The 16003-nt window shown below is 33.1% G+C and overlaps 1 long non-coding RNA gene across 2 annotated transcripts in view; it reads right to left on the bottom strand.

Moving 5' to 3' along the window:
* LOC143248376 (uncharacterized) overlaps positions 1–13296 on the bottom strand; it is a 59593-nt gene extending 46297 nt beyond the window's left edge. For both annotated transcript variants that reach the window (XR_013026951.1, XR_013026952.1), the window contains exon 1: positions 13084–13296. This is a non-coding gene — a long non-coding RNA (uncharacterized LOC143248376). The remainder of the gene's footprint in view (positions 1–13083) is intronic.
* Positions 13297–16003: the final 2707 nt, after the last annotated feature.

Here is a 16003-nt window from a genome sequence, read left to right as displayed (position 1 = left end):
ACATTGAGGTCCCACTGGAAAATGTAAAAATTCGAATAATGACCTTATTGAAGGAATCAATATGACATGGCAGATAGTGATTTTTCCTCACTCAAATGGTGTTAGTGATTACAATCTTATTATAGTTAGTTATTCCCATTTAATTGTCACTATTGATACAAATGCCCTTAAACAAACTGAAAAAATATATATATTTGATAACTGTCAATTAGACTGTCACTGTCAAAACTTTTTCAAAATCAGAAAAAATCCTTGCTTTTCACCTGTTGTCTTAAGGACTAGCATTGATATGAATACATTTTTACATACTATGGCTTAGGAAATCACTGAAGACATCTGATGGACAATGTGTTTGGCATAAAGATGGATTGTTTGATTATTTTATAAATATGTGACTGTAAGTGAAGTGTCAAGCTTCTTGCTTGAAACATTTTCTTTTTTTACCCTAAAGTATCCTATTATTAAATCATTATTGAAAAGGGTATGAGATTCAACGTTGATAGATGGAGCTCTAATAAATCTGTAATATTCTATACACAGTTTAAAATGTTTTAAATATTTCTAAATAATCTGTAACTTCAGTGTACCGAAAGATTTTGCGAAGCTATTAACAAAAGAATATGTGATACATCTCGCCGTTTCTGGTGGACCATTACAACTTCTGTTAGTTTAAACTTCCATAATTTATATATTATTTAATGGATCTAGGTTTACCTTCTATATATGTCCCCCAGTGGCTCAGCGGTATGTCTGCGGACTTGCAACGCTAAAATCCGCGTTTCGATACTTGTCGTGGGTAGAGCACAGATAGCCCATTGTGTAGCTTTGTGCTTAATTCAAAACAATAACTTCTATATATTTGGAAATATTTCCATAAACACATTAGTTAAAGTATATCATTCGTCATTATTGTTTATATAAATTAAATTTAATCGAGTTTGTCTCTAAATATTGTTGGTTTCTTCTTAAATAAAAGTTTTCTTAGAACTCGGCTAAAAAGGATTTGATAAAACTTGAAATTAAGCAGTCCTTGATTTTTATATATATCAAAAATATAATTAACATTCTATTATAGAATATAGAACAAAGCTTTTTGTTTATTGTAAAAGTGTAATTTTAATATATATAATATTAGATATGTATCGTATTTGACCAGATCATGAATTTTTCATTTAAAATCGTTTCTTTTATAACTTCAGGAATGGTATATGTCGCTTGTCTCTTTGGGTTTGATCGTAAAATGAAACCCGAAATTTTCTTTTCATAAGGTTCGTCAACTGGTTTCTTAATATTTTAAAAGTATCCTATTTATCTTGATAAATAATGGATTTGGTTGAAGGAATCACGCTACTTGTGGCTGATGGACCGAACACCACCAAAGTTAGTGGACAACCGTATTATGAAATAACAGCATAATAATAATGAGGAAAAGATCACTTCTCATACAATGTCCATCAGGAAACAAATAACTCACATCACCCTTTCCTGATCCAGTGCAATACTGTGAACTATAGCAGAATTATTGTGAACTACCAAAGACAATAAGATGAAGTTATATATTCAATATATAATATGCTGAACATCCTTATCATGTACTTTCTATAAGTATGCAACTGGATCTTTCTGATCAAACACCAGCTTTTGTTTAATTCATCTCATTGTATAAATTAGAGGCATTTCTTTCTTAAGAGTCTTCTTTATTATTTAATGTTCTGCATTTAGAATAGATATATGTGCATGTATATTATTGTCTTAATATATATATATATATATTGTTGCTTACATTTATATTACTATTATGTTAATTATAATTTGAGAGTGTATGTGTGTATGTGTTATGTTATGGTTAAGCCACAATGGGCTATCTGTTATGTCCTCTAAACTGAATTAAACCATTGATTTTTAGCATTGTAAATCCGAAGACTTAACACTTTTAATAGTGTAATCTGGCTTTTTAATGATCTGTGTGAAGCATGAATATTGATCACGATAGTGATGAGACTGATAACGATTTTTCATAAACATTTTTTAATAGAACTATATTACAGGTTTATAATAATAAGAAATATAAAAAATATCTAAGCCACAAAACTCAAATACAGACAACATGTTTTATTTGTAAGCTGTGCAGCCACCCAGTGGCACAGCGATATGCACGTCTGCGGATTTACAACGCTAAAAACCAGGTTTCGATACCCGTGGTAGGCAGAGCACAGATAGCCTGTTGCATAGTTTTGTGCTTTACACAAACAAATCGTTGCGCAACCTAGTTATAACTAAAAATATTTTGTTAGTCACATATGTTGATTCAGAACGCAGAGAAAAGCTAGTTTTGCATAAAATGACTGAGTTCGGGATGAGATCTAGTGAATCAATTATGAAATGTTCTGTTGATAAAATCCTAAATAACCGTGTGTGTAGTTACAGTATGTAACAAAAACACAAAGTTATGTTATCTAATTACTAATGAGAATAGAAAATTGAAAATATTTAATAACAACTATGTGGCAATATGCGAAATCACGAGATTGAAACATTTTACCAAACATGCTCAACCTTTCAGCCATAAGAGTGTTATAATGTAATGGTCACTCCGACTATTTTTAGTAAGGATTAAATGATTGCCTAAGATTTGGCAAAGAGGAGGAGTGATACTGAGTCACTATTTTTCACCTAGTCTATCACTTCAAAATTAGGGACTAGTAACGCAGAAAGCTCTTGAATGGCTTTGTATAAAAATCAACAAACAGTAGGCGTACAGTTGTTTGTATCGTTTCCAAGGTAACCAAAACCGCTTCTCAAACATTTCAGGATCGTGTAGTTCTGCCATTTGATTTAAAGCAATCGTATCAACGACAATAAAGACAACACAAACTGATAATATCCCACTTGAACTATTTGTCTCTCATCATCTCAAAAAGGTGGCACTCTGCCAAACTTCATGGAAGTCATCTTTGAACTAATTCTCTTTTCAAATTAGGGTTAGCTTACTCCTTCGTCATCTAAGACCATGCTACTTGTGAAATACTTTGATAAGAGTCTTACATTATTCTGTAGGAAGACTATGTGAATCATAGTCCTTCCTAACAGCACTGGAGAATCACGTAAATTAACGTGCTAGCTTCGTAACACCAAGATTATCATCCCGACCTGCTTACCTTTATTTTCAAGAATTCTTTTAACTAATATATAACAAACGAAAAGACTAATATTCTTAAAATTATCACGTTTCTAAAAATAAATTTAAAAAAAATCTTTGCAAACACTTGAGCTGTGTGGTTTAGATGATTTTATATTTTTTATCATTGGAAACCTATAATATTTTGCTATAAAAAATATTTGTCAAAAACCATTACCAGTCTTATCATTATATATTGTCACATAAAAAACGGATATGTAGTTCACGTTTGTTTGACATAAGATCTTATATACCTGAATAATTGATATCTTATAAATGACAGCGTTTCGTCCTGAACGTTCCAATGCTTATGTTCAGCCACTTTACGTAAAGAGCTCTGTTATTGCCCAAAAAGCCTCTTCAGCGCTGCTATAAGAAAACAAGTGATTTGGATTAGTTTGAATTTCGCACAAAGCTACACAATGGCTGTCTGCGCTAGCCGTCCCTAATTGAACAGCAAAAGAGTAGATAAAAGGAGCTGGTTATCACCACCTACCGCCAACTCTTGGGCTACTCATTTTGCCAACGAATAGTGAGATTGACTGTCACTTTATAAAATTCCCACGGCTGAAAAAACGAAAATGTTTAGTGTGACGGGTATTCGAACCTGCGACCCTCATATTACGAGTCGAGCGCCCTGATCTCAAGGTAATGCCAAGCCAGCACACAAGGTGTTTGTAAGTAGAAATGCTTACTGGAAACCGGTATAGGACAAGTAAATAAAGATGTATTAAAACGTATCAGTCTTATTGCAATCAAATTTCATACCAAATACGTGTTTATTTTCTTTGTACTGTCTATATCTAATGAAGACCTATGTATACATATACTCTTCAAAACAAGAAACGCAAAAGGGATATTTTTGTTATTTTGAAGAGAAATATATGTAATAACGTTACAAGCTCAGAGTATGTGATGTTACACGTGTTAAGGCACTGATTGTCAGACCAAAATGACAATAGAAGTTGTGCACTTTGAAAACGGAGGAAAACATCGGATTTTTCGCCAAAACGCATGCGTGTCCAATAAATTTGTTTGAGAGATCTGCATGTTCTGCAAGTGCAACATGTGCAAAATCCCTATAAAAGTAACGGGTTCTCGGTTTCCATAGCTCAGTGTTAAGCCACCGACACGCAATACAATTACGCCAAGACTGACTGAAGCACAACGCAACAACGCTATTGGTCGCTTGGAAGCAGGCGAATCTCGATCAGATGTTGCCAGAGCTGTGAATATCCACCCAAGCACCATCGAAAGGCTATGGAATCGTCACCAACAACATGGATCAACTCGTGACCGTCCACGATCTGGCAGACCTCGTGTGACCACGCCCGCACAAGATCGCTACATCCGGTTACGTCACCTTCGGGATAGGACCACCACTGCGACGTCTACTGCCTCAACCATACCAGGGCTGCGTAGGATTTCCGATCAGACCGTACGCAACCGTCTACGAGATTCTTAGGCCCCATGTGCAACCCATCATGGTGAACGTCAACGACGTTTTTCAACATGACAACGCCCGTCCTCACACAGCCCGACTCGCCACTGTCTTGTTGAGACACCACAACATCAACGTTCTTCCCTGGCCCTCCAAATCACCAGATTAAAACCCCATCGAACATCTTTGGGACGAGTTGGACCGACGTCTGCGACGGCGACAACCTCAACCGCAGACTCTACCTCAGCTTGCAGCAGCTTTGCAGGCTGAGTGGACAGCCATTCCACAGGATGTGATTCATCATCTCATCGCTTCCATGGGCAGGAGATGCCAAGCAGTTATTGATGCTCACGGGGGGCATACTCGTTATTGACATTGAGTGACGTTAAACTTCACCTAGTGAGCATGAACTTCGCCTTTGCAGACTTTGGATGTTCAGCAGTGAATGTGCAAAGTTTCACACATGTCATACAGAACTACCCGGAATAAAATTGTTAACTATTTGTTTCATATTTTGCCTTTTGCGTTTATTTTTTTGAAGAGTATATATATATCAGGAGTAAGGAATATTCCAGAAGTTATTTTAAGAGAATCATTGTATTTTAATTAGTTTATTAAAAATAAAAAAATATTGCTTACTAGTTCTATAATCAGCTATTCATATATTGTTATTTTTTCAAAATGTAAAATAAAAGCGTCGTATTGTTTACAGGCTCATAGCAATATATAAGCTATTAATATATTGCTATTTTTTCGATATATAAAATAAGAGTGTGTGTGTTTTCATACATGCGAAAACACAAACACACACACTCTTGTAGCAAAGCCACATCGGGCTTTCTGCTGAGTCCACCGAGGGTATCGAACCCCTGATTTTAGCGCTGTAAATCTGTAGATTTACCTCTTTACCAGCGAGGGAATATGTAAAGTAAAAGTTTCACATTGTTTACAGGCTGAAAGAATAAAACGAAATGTTCCTTCAAAGAATAGATAATTATAGCAATAAAAATGTGACTTTCCTCTTTCATTTCTGCCCATTGATCTGGAAATATTATAAAATGAAAAACAATGGTTTCCACGATTAAGTAAAGTGACATCAGGAAATTCTCTTTATAACGATAAAGTATTGATTTTGTATACAAGATTTCAAAACTAACTTTTATTACTTTCTCTGTATTTATTACTCTCCTCCTTTATCTCAGACAAAGAATGTAGCACTGAATAAATTTTCTTATTCCATAAATATAGAAAATTATGGTTACTAAAGTTTGTTATGTGTAAAAATTTTTGAGTTGCACAAAACGTAGCTTCATTTGACGCAAAATGAAATGAGCGTTCCATTTCCACATTGTTCGAAAAAAGTAAACCTCTACAGAATGTACACTCGCGCCACCTGTTTCGTGATTCATTCATTACCCTTAAAATGTGTTCACATTACGTTCTTGAGTATTAGTTACCATACTGTGTATACGTAGATTAATGTGTTGAATATTACTAATACGTATAAAACCATTACTTTTCAAAATTATCTCTGCATACTTCCTGCGCAGCTAGCTATCTTCTTATTTAAAAAGAAAAAAGAAAACAAGTCTTATGAAACACATTTTAAAAGCTTAAAACAGTTCAACTCTACATCGTTTTACAGCACGTCAACTGAAATATTTATTTCCTAAGACCCTATGCATTGATCATAAAATCTGAACGTTTATAAGGATCATTAAAATCTCTTGGACCATTTGAAGACAGTCGTCTATGGAAATGAGCAGCTTACAGTATATAATGGTGTAGCCTTGCACAGACAGTTAGAACAAAACTTGTCCAGTAATAACTGACTAAAGAATGTGAAATGGAATTGAAACATCATTTAGTGGGTTTATGGGATTTCTTCAAACCTATCATCGTTTCCAGTGTGCGACTCATTTCCCTAAAGTAGATATTTAATGTGTGGGATAAAGATGGTCGTATGCGTAATAAGTATATATGATGAAAAGCTATTTAGAACAAAAGTACTGCTCTTTGAAACAAAAACTATTCAACTTTCAGCAACTACTGTATATAATGTATTTTAGTCTATAACTAAAAGATCTGGAATGACGGTGCATATTATACAATATCATTAGTTTTCAGGTGATATTTTATAAAATGCATCATGTAATAGAGTGAAATCAAACAAACTCCTTAAGTCAGGAATAACTTAGTAGGTGATAAACCAAGACTGTACATAAGCACATAATTATAGATAGATAAACAGTAACGTTTATGATTATAACAATACCAACTGTAGAGGAAGACAGACAGACGATATGAATTATATAATTAATTGCTGTAGCGTCATCTACACTTCTTTAAAGTGTACGTCAAGATTATTTGAGCTTGAATTAATTGATATTTTGGCTACAATTTAGATTAAAATAAGTATAAAAATGATTAATTTACCGACAGGAGTGTGTTTTAGAGTGGGTTTGAAAGAAATATATCTGTTATTTTTTGAAAAATCTATAAGAATACAAAAGGAAAGTTAAACAGAATGGACATATTAAAATAAGTAAAGACATGCGAAAGAAATGAAACAGGTCACATGTAAAATAGAAAAATTCTTTCACGCAATATTGCCTGTATGGAAGTAGTTAGGAAACTGTAGAAGTTATACCTAAATATTAAAACAAAAGTGTGTTTAAATGCCGATAAAAATTTTGTTTTCTGCTTCCATTATGTTTATGCTCAGGCTGAGTAATACATCGCGTGACAAATGTATCACCTCAGCTTAAGTACGTCTAGAAGTTTATCAACTGTTTTTATGCCTTCATATCCGTAAAAGGCCGCTTTACCTTATATTTTTAAAATAACTCTCAGCTCGGTGTTCTGTAATACTATTCTAGAAACAGCAACATTTGTAATAACAGGATATCGTATAAGAAACGACTGGATTACTTCATCACCTGAGGTAAAGTAAACTAGAAACATCAGTGAAAGAAGAAAGTGATATATCCAAACATTAGGTCTCCAAACAAGTTGGGCCTAATATGTTATAAACACGCGTTTTTCTTACCTCGTTCATCTAAGAAAATTCCACGTGATTGTAATAATCTTGACAATTTCATGCATAAGAACAAGTTTATGGCAGACAGATGGCTTGAAGAACAAAAATAACAAAAAATTAAAAAAGGAAGAACTGGAGAAATCTTATTTCAGAAAACGAAACTCATGCTTTAAGTGATATATTTTACTATCTAATATTATATTGAAGTGAGGTTTCTTTGGATCAAGAAATAGAAAATCAGATAAATTTATGTTTTTGTTGTTTTGTTTCTAAATGGTAAAAAAAAAAGTAAAATAACTTCAACGATGATCTCTTGTCTACGATACAAAATATGTTAATTCTTATAAGTTCACAACACTTCTATCATGTATGACTAGCTGAAGATTAGGTTGAGACGAATCAGTATTTCTCACACTTTTCTACACTTTGTAGAAGATGGGTCATGCCGGTGGTGTTATATGTCTGACACTACTCAAGCATAACCTAAACAAGTATGTTTAGAAAAGTAAGGCATGGCTAGTTGGTTAAGGCACTCGACTCTTAACCTGAGGATCGCGGGTTCGAATCCACGTCACACCAAACATGCTCGCCTTTCCAGCCGTTTGGGCGTTATAATGTTACGTTCAATCACACTATTCGTTGGTAAGAGAGTAGCAAAAGAGTTGTCGGTAGGTGGTGGTGTTTAGCTGCCTTCCCTCTAGTCCTACACTGCTAAATTAGGGATGGCTAGCGCAGATAGCCCGCGTGTAGCTTTGCGCGAAATCAAATCAACAAGTGAAACTTTATGAAGAAGCCAAAGTCCGTCGTAAGCAAAGATACACACGCTGTTTTCTTCTGTTTTATGTATTAATAAATATACTTTTTGTTTTGTTTTATACTTTGAGTTCAATCTCTTCATTATTTAGCTTAAATTCAACCAGTTTAACTTGTTTTTGTGAAGCCACTCTTGATAAAATATCCTGTTTATTGGAATTATGCGATATGGCTCTGAGTTTATTTTAGTTCACCTGAACACATCAGTATATAGAAGTGTTTTTTTAGTAGTTATTAATATAAAAGATGCTTTGAAAAAATCTATTTTACTATGTGTTTTTTAAAGCTCATTTTTAATTCGAACTTTTGAAATTTACGACACAAAATTCATCCCTATATATCTACCTTTTAAAGTTTTGATGTCAACTCAAAACAAATACTACATATATATAAGCACTTTTGACTCAGAAAAACGCAATTATATGAGAACATTTATCACACAAATCTTTTCTTAGTTTTGTTTTTTCTTCTGATAGTCAACGCCGTAAAAAATGTCACGAACATACTACAGGGGTCTTTAAGATCAAGGGCTCACAAAGCTTCTAGACTAATGTTTGTTTAACGGGGTTTCGTTTTATTTTTCGTGAAATGTTCAAATAAAAAGAATGAAAGAAAATTAAAACAAAAACTAGATGTCTTAAGGAAAATAAGAATAATAGGATTTTTCTGACCAGAAAACAAGCCTAATGCTTTGAATGCCCTGACCACCAGCGTGGAAATTCGGCCACTCAGCAAATAATGGAGTTTTCACGTTCCGAGTTAGAAGCGAGGCTGAGAGTGACACCAGCATACTTTCCCTGCTTTCCGCTCTAATAGGTTAGAGCATAGCCTCTAATGCAAGGAATGGAAATAGAAGAAAGCTATCGCTACTCAAACTGGGTGCTTAGCTAGCCTTCCAGGTGGCGTTGATGTTGATTACTCAAATATTCTCATCTTCCACCAGCAGCTTTTCAGCTGAAACTACAAGTTGAAGTATTATCAAATGATTACATATTTGAAGTAATCTTTGAATCAAGAGAAGCAGAAAGTAAGGAAGTTTGTACAATTTAAAACCACACTTGGATTATTCAATCAAACTCGGTCATCAGTTTCAGAAGTACATCTAGTTTATTAAACTACGTATTGCTTTCGAAATTCAAACTCTTCTTAAGAACAGGATTTTTTAATTTTGATATGTAACGATGAACTTGTATTTCAACCATAAGCGTCTTTAACTACATTCATGAACAACGAACTCAACAAAGAGGACCAAAAATAAGTAAAACGTTATCCAGAAAATAACAGTGAGTAAAAGTTCATTAAAATAAAGCTGAATATGTACAAACTTAATACACTGATAATTCTAAGTAAGGAAATAAACAGCTGTAAAGGGATTGAAAACTTATAAGAAATAAAGACAAAGTATAGTGGATTTCGGAAGAAACAGTTTTAGCGCCTCTTAAAACATGATCGTATCTTACGATGAGCAATAATGAACAATAATAAAATTTTGAAAAACGAGAATTATCCTAAGGAGAGGAAAGTAATTGAAGGTACGTATATGTATATATTAGATTATAAGTTTGTGAATACAGTTTCATACAATTACGCGCCCCCTCCCAGTGGCACAGCGGTATATGTGTCTGTGTATTCACATCGCTAGTCGATACACGTGATTGGCAGAGCATAGATAGCCCATTGTGTAGCTTTGAGCTTAATTCTAAACAATCAGTCATACAATTAGACTTGTTATAAAGTCATAATCAAACCTTTGTGACAAGAAGTCAGTGGTGATACAAATAAGTATGTTTATCTTATTACATTTAAAACTGTAATAGAATTCCGAATTAATACTAAAAACATACATAATAATGATTTATATATATATACATATATATCACTAGTTACAGTATCGTTAATCACTTTGATAAAGGTTTATTTTTCCTTTTTAAGAAACCATATCGTTCATATTACTGAATTTTACAGTAATATTTAGAACATCTTTTTTTTTTTTTTACTTCTGAAAGCATACACTGTGGATAAACTACCTTCTGCACATACCTTATATGGGAACAACTTAAAAGTAAACGAATTTCAAAAGCTGGAGAAAACTGCTGTTCTACATAGGAAAAAACTTCAATCTTCAATCTGGCCTTAAATTTCTGATAACCAAGGAAAAGTACTGTTAAGATTTGTTGTTGTTTTTCATTTAACATTGCATGTTACCTTTTGTGTGTGTGTGGGAAAATAAATATTTATTTCCCTTCTTTGCAAATAGCACTACTAGTTCTATCAAAACCGACTTTTGGTCTCAGAGGTTTTTACATTAATGATTACAAGTATAAACTTGGCTCACAACAAGATACTTGGTACAAAAAAAAATCTAACATAATGTAGATATCGATAGTGTATGCTTTCAGAAGTCGAACAGAGATTCTGGACATTACTGAACGTTTTATCTTTATTTAAGAACATGAACTATTTGATTTCTTAGAAATAAAATGTTAGATTTATCTTATAACAAGGATTTTTTTATGAACTTCATTTATAGTGGTTATCATTAATTTAAGATTATTTGTTGTTAAAAGGAGTCTGATAGAACCAATAGTGGTATTTGTAAAAATAAATAAACGATTTATTTTCATACAGAAGAAGCGAATTTGTAGCAGTACAAATTTATATTTAAACTAGCACCAAAATATAAAAATAAAAAATAAAAACTTAATCCTGAGTATAATAAATTATTCCCCGTAGAATGTTAATTACAACTCAACGAAACATTGTTGATGGTGAACGTCCTACGAGTGCCACCAGTGAATTCACGTCTGACAACTACTGATTATTCCTTACACATAAGAAAATATATCTATGTGTGTGTGCGTGTGTAATAGAACTTTACTATATGTAGAGACACCATGTGATTCCTTTACCTGTTTATGATGCAATAGAACTTTAGTGTATGCATAGACACCATGTGATTCGTTTATCTGTTTATGTATTTTTGTATATACATCTTTCCCGTTCATATAACATTCTACATCAGGAGCTGTAATGTAACAATACATAAAATATTCAAGTCAATCTAATTATCGAAGGTCTCAATATGCCTGTTGTCAATTAGTGGGATACAACTTTGTATCATTTTCATACTTACTAAGTTTCACGTATATGGAAAAAAACAATAAAACTTGTAATATCAAAATAACATGAATTTTGTGAGATTACTGTATTATACATATAGAAAGATTGTTGTATAATGGCAAACATATAAACTACACATATCAGTTTATTAATGAGGATTCTATTTTATGTTCTCTTATCTGTGGCAATCAAATTCTTATAAACTTTTCGGGACCGTTGGTGCTGAGACGTTTAGTGGTCTTCTTACTGTTTATAGAAGCATAAAAGACCAAAACACTCTTTCTAAAATAAAATAGACAAACTATTTTAAAGATAGAATCAACTTAACTGTGACAGAACTATTGTGATTCGTTATGAAAAGTACTTCCTTGCACTACGAATAGTGCTAGATTTCGTCAAAATAAAATCATAGACAAGTTTTTCATAAGGCTTATACATTGAAAAATAATTTACGTTAGTAAGCCTTTACAATAAAAATTGAGACTATAACTGCACTTAACGTCTTTTAGAAGTTTTTGGCCTTAACCCTAAATGAATTGATCAAAATCACTCATTCAAAAACATATATAATATAAGTTTGTTGAGCTTATCTGTTTTACATTTTTAGTTATCATGTTGAGTGGGTAAATTTAATGATTTATTCACTGACGGTCAAGATGAGTGAAGTTTTAAAACAAATAAAAAAATAAATGTTAGATTTTACACATTTATTTCATGAAAAGCGAATGCACGTTTTGCTTAACAATCTAATGCTAACAAAGTCTTATAAATTTTCAGAATTTTCAACATAAATATTTATTATAAGCAAAATCGCAGACGTGTTAATAGCTTTAAAAAATAAAACCATGACCCGATATTAATTCAATTGGATCATAAATATTTATTATAAGCAAAATCGCAGACATGTTAATAGCTTTAAAAAATAAAACCATGACCCGATATTAATTCAATTGGATCATAAATATTTATTACAAGCAAAATCGCAGACATGTTAATAGCTTTAAAAAATAAAACCATGACCCGATATTAGTTCAATTGGATCATAAATATTTATTACAAGCAAAATCGCAGACATGTTAATAGCTTTAAAAAATAAAACCATGACCCGATATTAGTTCAATTGGATCATAAATATTTATTATAAGCAAAATCGCAGACATGTTAATAGCTTTAAAAAATAAAACCATGACCCGACATTAATTCAATTGGATCATAAATATTTATTATAAGCAAAATCGCAGACATGTTAATAGCTTTAAAAAATAAAACCATGACCCGACATTAATTCAATTGGATCATAAATATTTGTTATACGCAAAATCGCAGACATGTTAATAGCTTTAAAAAATAAAACAATGACCCGATATTGATTCAACTGGATCACATTAAAACTTTACGATGACAACAGCATGTTGTTATTATTGTCTTGACTTTCTTATAAAATAAACTACTATGCTAGGTCAGAGTTGAAATCTAAATTAGTAAACTCACCAAACATTCCAATTGCTAACTTCTAGTTTTATTCGACAGTGGGCTTAAAAAGACAAACGAACTTGACGGACGCGTGGGTCCCTATAGTCACAGTGCAGTGGAGGCAGGCCGAACAACCCGAACAGACGAGTGCGTAACTGCGGCGCTTTTCTGTGATTAAGTTTTTTTGTTCTCGAAGTTATCTAGTAACCTTATTTTTATCTCCATGCTTAGCGTCAGGAAAACTAACATTACAGAATTAAGTTTATTCCAGGTTTCAAGTCGTTTAGATTGACTTTAAATTAGCCTGTAACTTATGTAAGCACGCTAAGTGCCTCGGCTAACTATTGCGCTAAGGAAAAAAAAAAAAAAAGATAAACAAAAAACCTGATTACGTTCCAACCGTCATATTTTACAATCATCGTAATAACAGTTGAGGCAAGAACTTCAATTATTCAGTGAATCGTATAGCAATCGTTCAAAGTTTTGGCCGTTCACTCTTGTTATGATTTCTCTAAGACGATTGGTTTGGTTTATTGTCAAGCGTAGTGCGACACAGTGAGCTATCGATGTACTTTGCCTTCCACAAGTATTGAAACCAGGTTTGTAGAGTTATAAGCCTTCAGATTCAGACTTACCGCTAAGCCACTGATAACCCTTCTAAGAAAAACGGGAAAAAACAACAAAGAGAAAATATAAAATATTTTGGAATTACTAAGTCAGACTGGTCAAACTTATAGAAGCACTGCCCGTTTTAATAAGTGAAGATTGTCATAAATAAATCGAGACGTTAGAAATAACACTGCCCTTAGTAACATTATATATATGTATATATATAAACTCTTAATAAGAGTATCCATTTATGTATGAAATGCGCAATATACCTAGTGAGACCATCCGCCTAAAGAAACACATCCACCCGGATAAAATATATCCTAGTAACTCTATTAGAAACGTCTACAGTAACAAATTCTTTGGAATCGAAGTATGATTTTTGCCCTCCTTAGACAATTGCACTCTTTGCTGTCGTTTTGCGGCTATAAGACAGTAGCACCTTCATGTGAGTAGCACTCAAAATACAAGTTTTTTTTAATAAAACTTAATAATAGCTATGTAATGTCGTCACCATTTTATGCAACAGTTACGTAATACTCAGATGACGGGGTATTTTGCAATAATTATGTAATCACGAGGCAGCATCCTTAAAATGTTGATCTCGAGTTAGTGCAGTGATGTAATAGGCGTTTATCTCTACTATGGCCAATATTGAACAAAGCATTGATCCAAAAGCAATTTGAAATGCAAAGATGAAATACGATTCGTCAAAAACCTAGGTATAGACCCATATTTTGTTGTGATATCACAAGTAGAAGTTGATATATGGGCAGATATATGTTTAGGTAGGCATCTTTGCCGCCATCTTGAATATCTCGGAATTCAGGTTCAGAATCATCACATTTACCGCAGTTAGAATATCGCTCATTTTGAGTTTTTATGCCTAATAGTTCCAGTCTACTAGTTTTCTTCACTTAATACAAAATCTAATCATTCACCTTTTTCAGTTTTCTTTGATTCTCTATCACTTATAATTATTGTCATCAACTCCCTTTATTATATTCTTCATTTCTGTTATTTTTCACCTCCTCACAAGTCATGTCGTACCTGTTTCAATAACCATATAACTACATTTTTTATTGTCTAATTCGCGCACATTTAGTCGTTTCCATTTATTAGTTTATCCTAATCCTATACTTTCATTTCTCTTACCTTCTTCAATACATCAAGTTCCATTTCTTCTGAATTTTCATCTTCTTATCTTTTGCAAAACCTTATCAATCAAATTCTCGTCTTCTTTTGTCTTGCAAAACGCGTCTTTTCTTTCAACATCTAAACACTCTTGTATTTAAATTTTTCTTCTTGTATTCCTCTTACATATTGGTATTTGCCTAAAGTTTATTTTTTTAATCATGTATTCTTCCACTTTATTTTTGAATACCTCACAATCCCGTCATCAGTTAATTCGTTCTCTCCATCCTGCAGTCGTAATCTGAGGGTCGCGGTTTCGAACCACTGTCACACTAAATATGCTTCTTCTTTCATCCTGGGGGCATTATAATATTTTGGTCAATCCCACTATTCGTTGGTAAAAGAGCAGCCCGAGAGTTGGCGATGACTAGCTGCTTTCCCTCTAGTTTTACATTGTTAAACTAGGGACGGCTAGCGCAGATAGTCCTCGAGTAGCTTTGCGCGAAATTAAAAAAACAACAACAAACAATTACGTATTACAAATGGAACAAATATATTTCAAAACCATACAATTTAAAGTCATACGATTAACAGACAAAACATATTTCAAAAGTGATATTTGTACAAACCTATTGTTTGAAATTTATAATGAACAGAAATGTGAAAAAAAACTTCAAAACATCTCCAATTTGGTGTGATGTTTACTATGATTATTTTGTTTTGTTTTTGAATTTCGTGGAAAAGTACTCGAGAGCTATCTGCACTAGCCGTCCCTAATTTAGCAGTGTAAGACTAGAGGGAAGGCAGCTAGTCATCACCACCCACCGCCAATTCTTGGGCTACTCTTTTACCAATGAATAGTGGGATTGACGATCACATTATAACGCCCCCACGTCTGAAAGGGCGAGCATGTTTGGCGCAACGGGGATGCGAACCTGCGAACCTCAGATTACGAGTTGCACGCCTTAATACGCTTGGCCATGCCGGGCCTACTATGATTATTACATATATATAATTTCTTTTCAGGTGCATGCGATATTTGCTTATTAAGAGTAAAAAATTAAAACAATCAGTGTTGTTTAGCACAGTGAAAATAGTCTTTATTAGCTGTTTCATCCAACTAGTTTGAATAATACAATTAGTTCCATCAGTGTTTGATGATTGCTTTATTCACTGAATTATTCAATTATCACTT

Source organism: Tachypleus tridentatus, chromosome 4 (genome assembly GCF_004210375.1).
Source record: "Tachypleus tridentatus isolate NWPU-2018 chromosome 4, ASM421037v1, whole genome shotgun sequence".
Lineage (NCBI taxonomy): Eukaryota > Metazoa > Arthropoda > Merostomata > Xiphosura > Limulidae > Tachypleus > Tachypleus tridentatus.
This window is presented reverse-complemented; position numbering and strand designations above follow the sequence as displayed.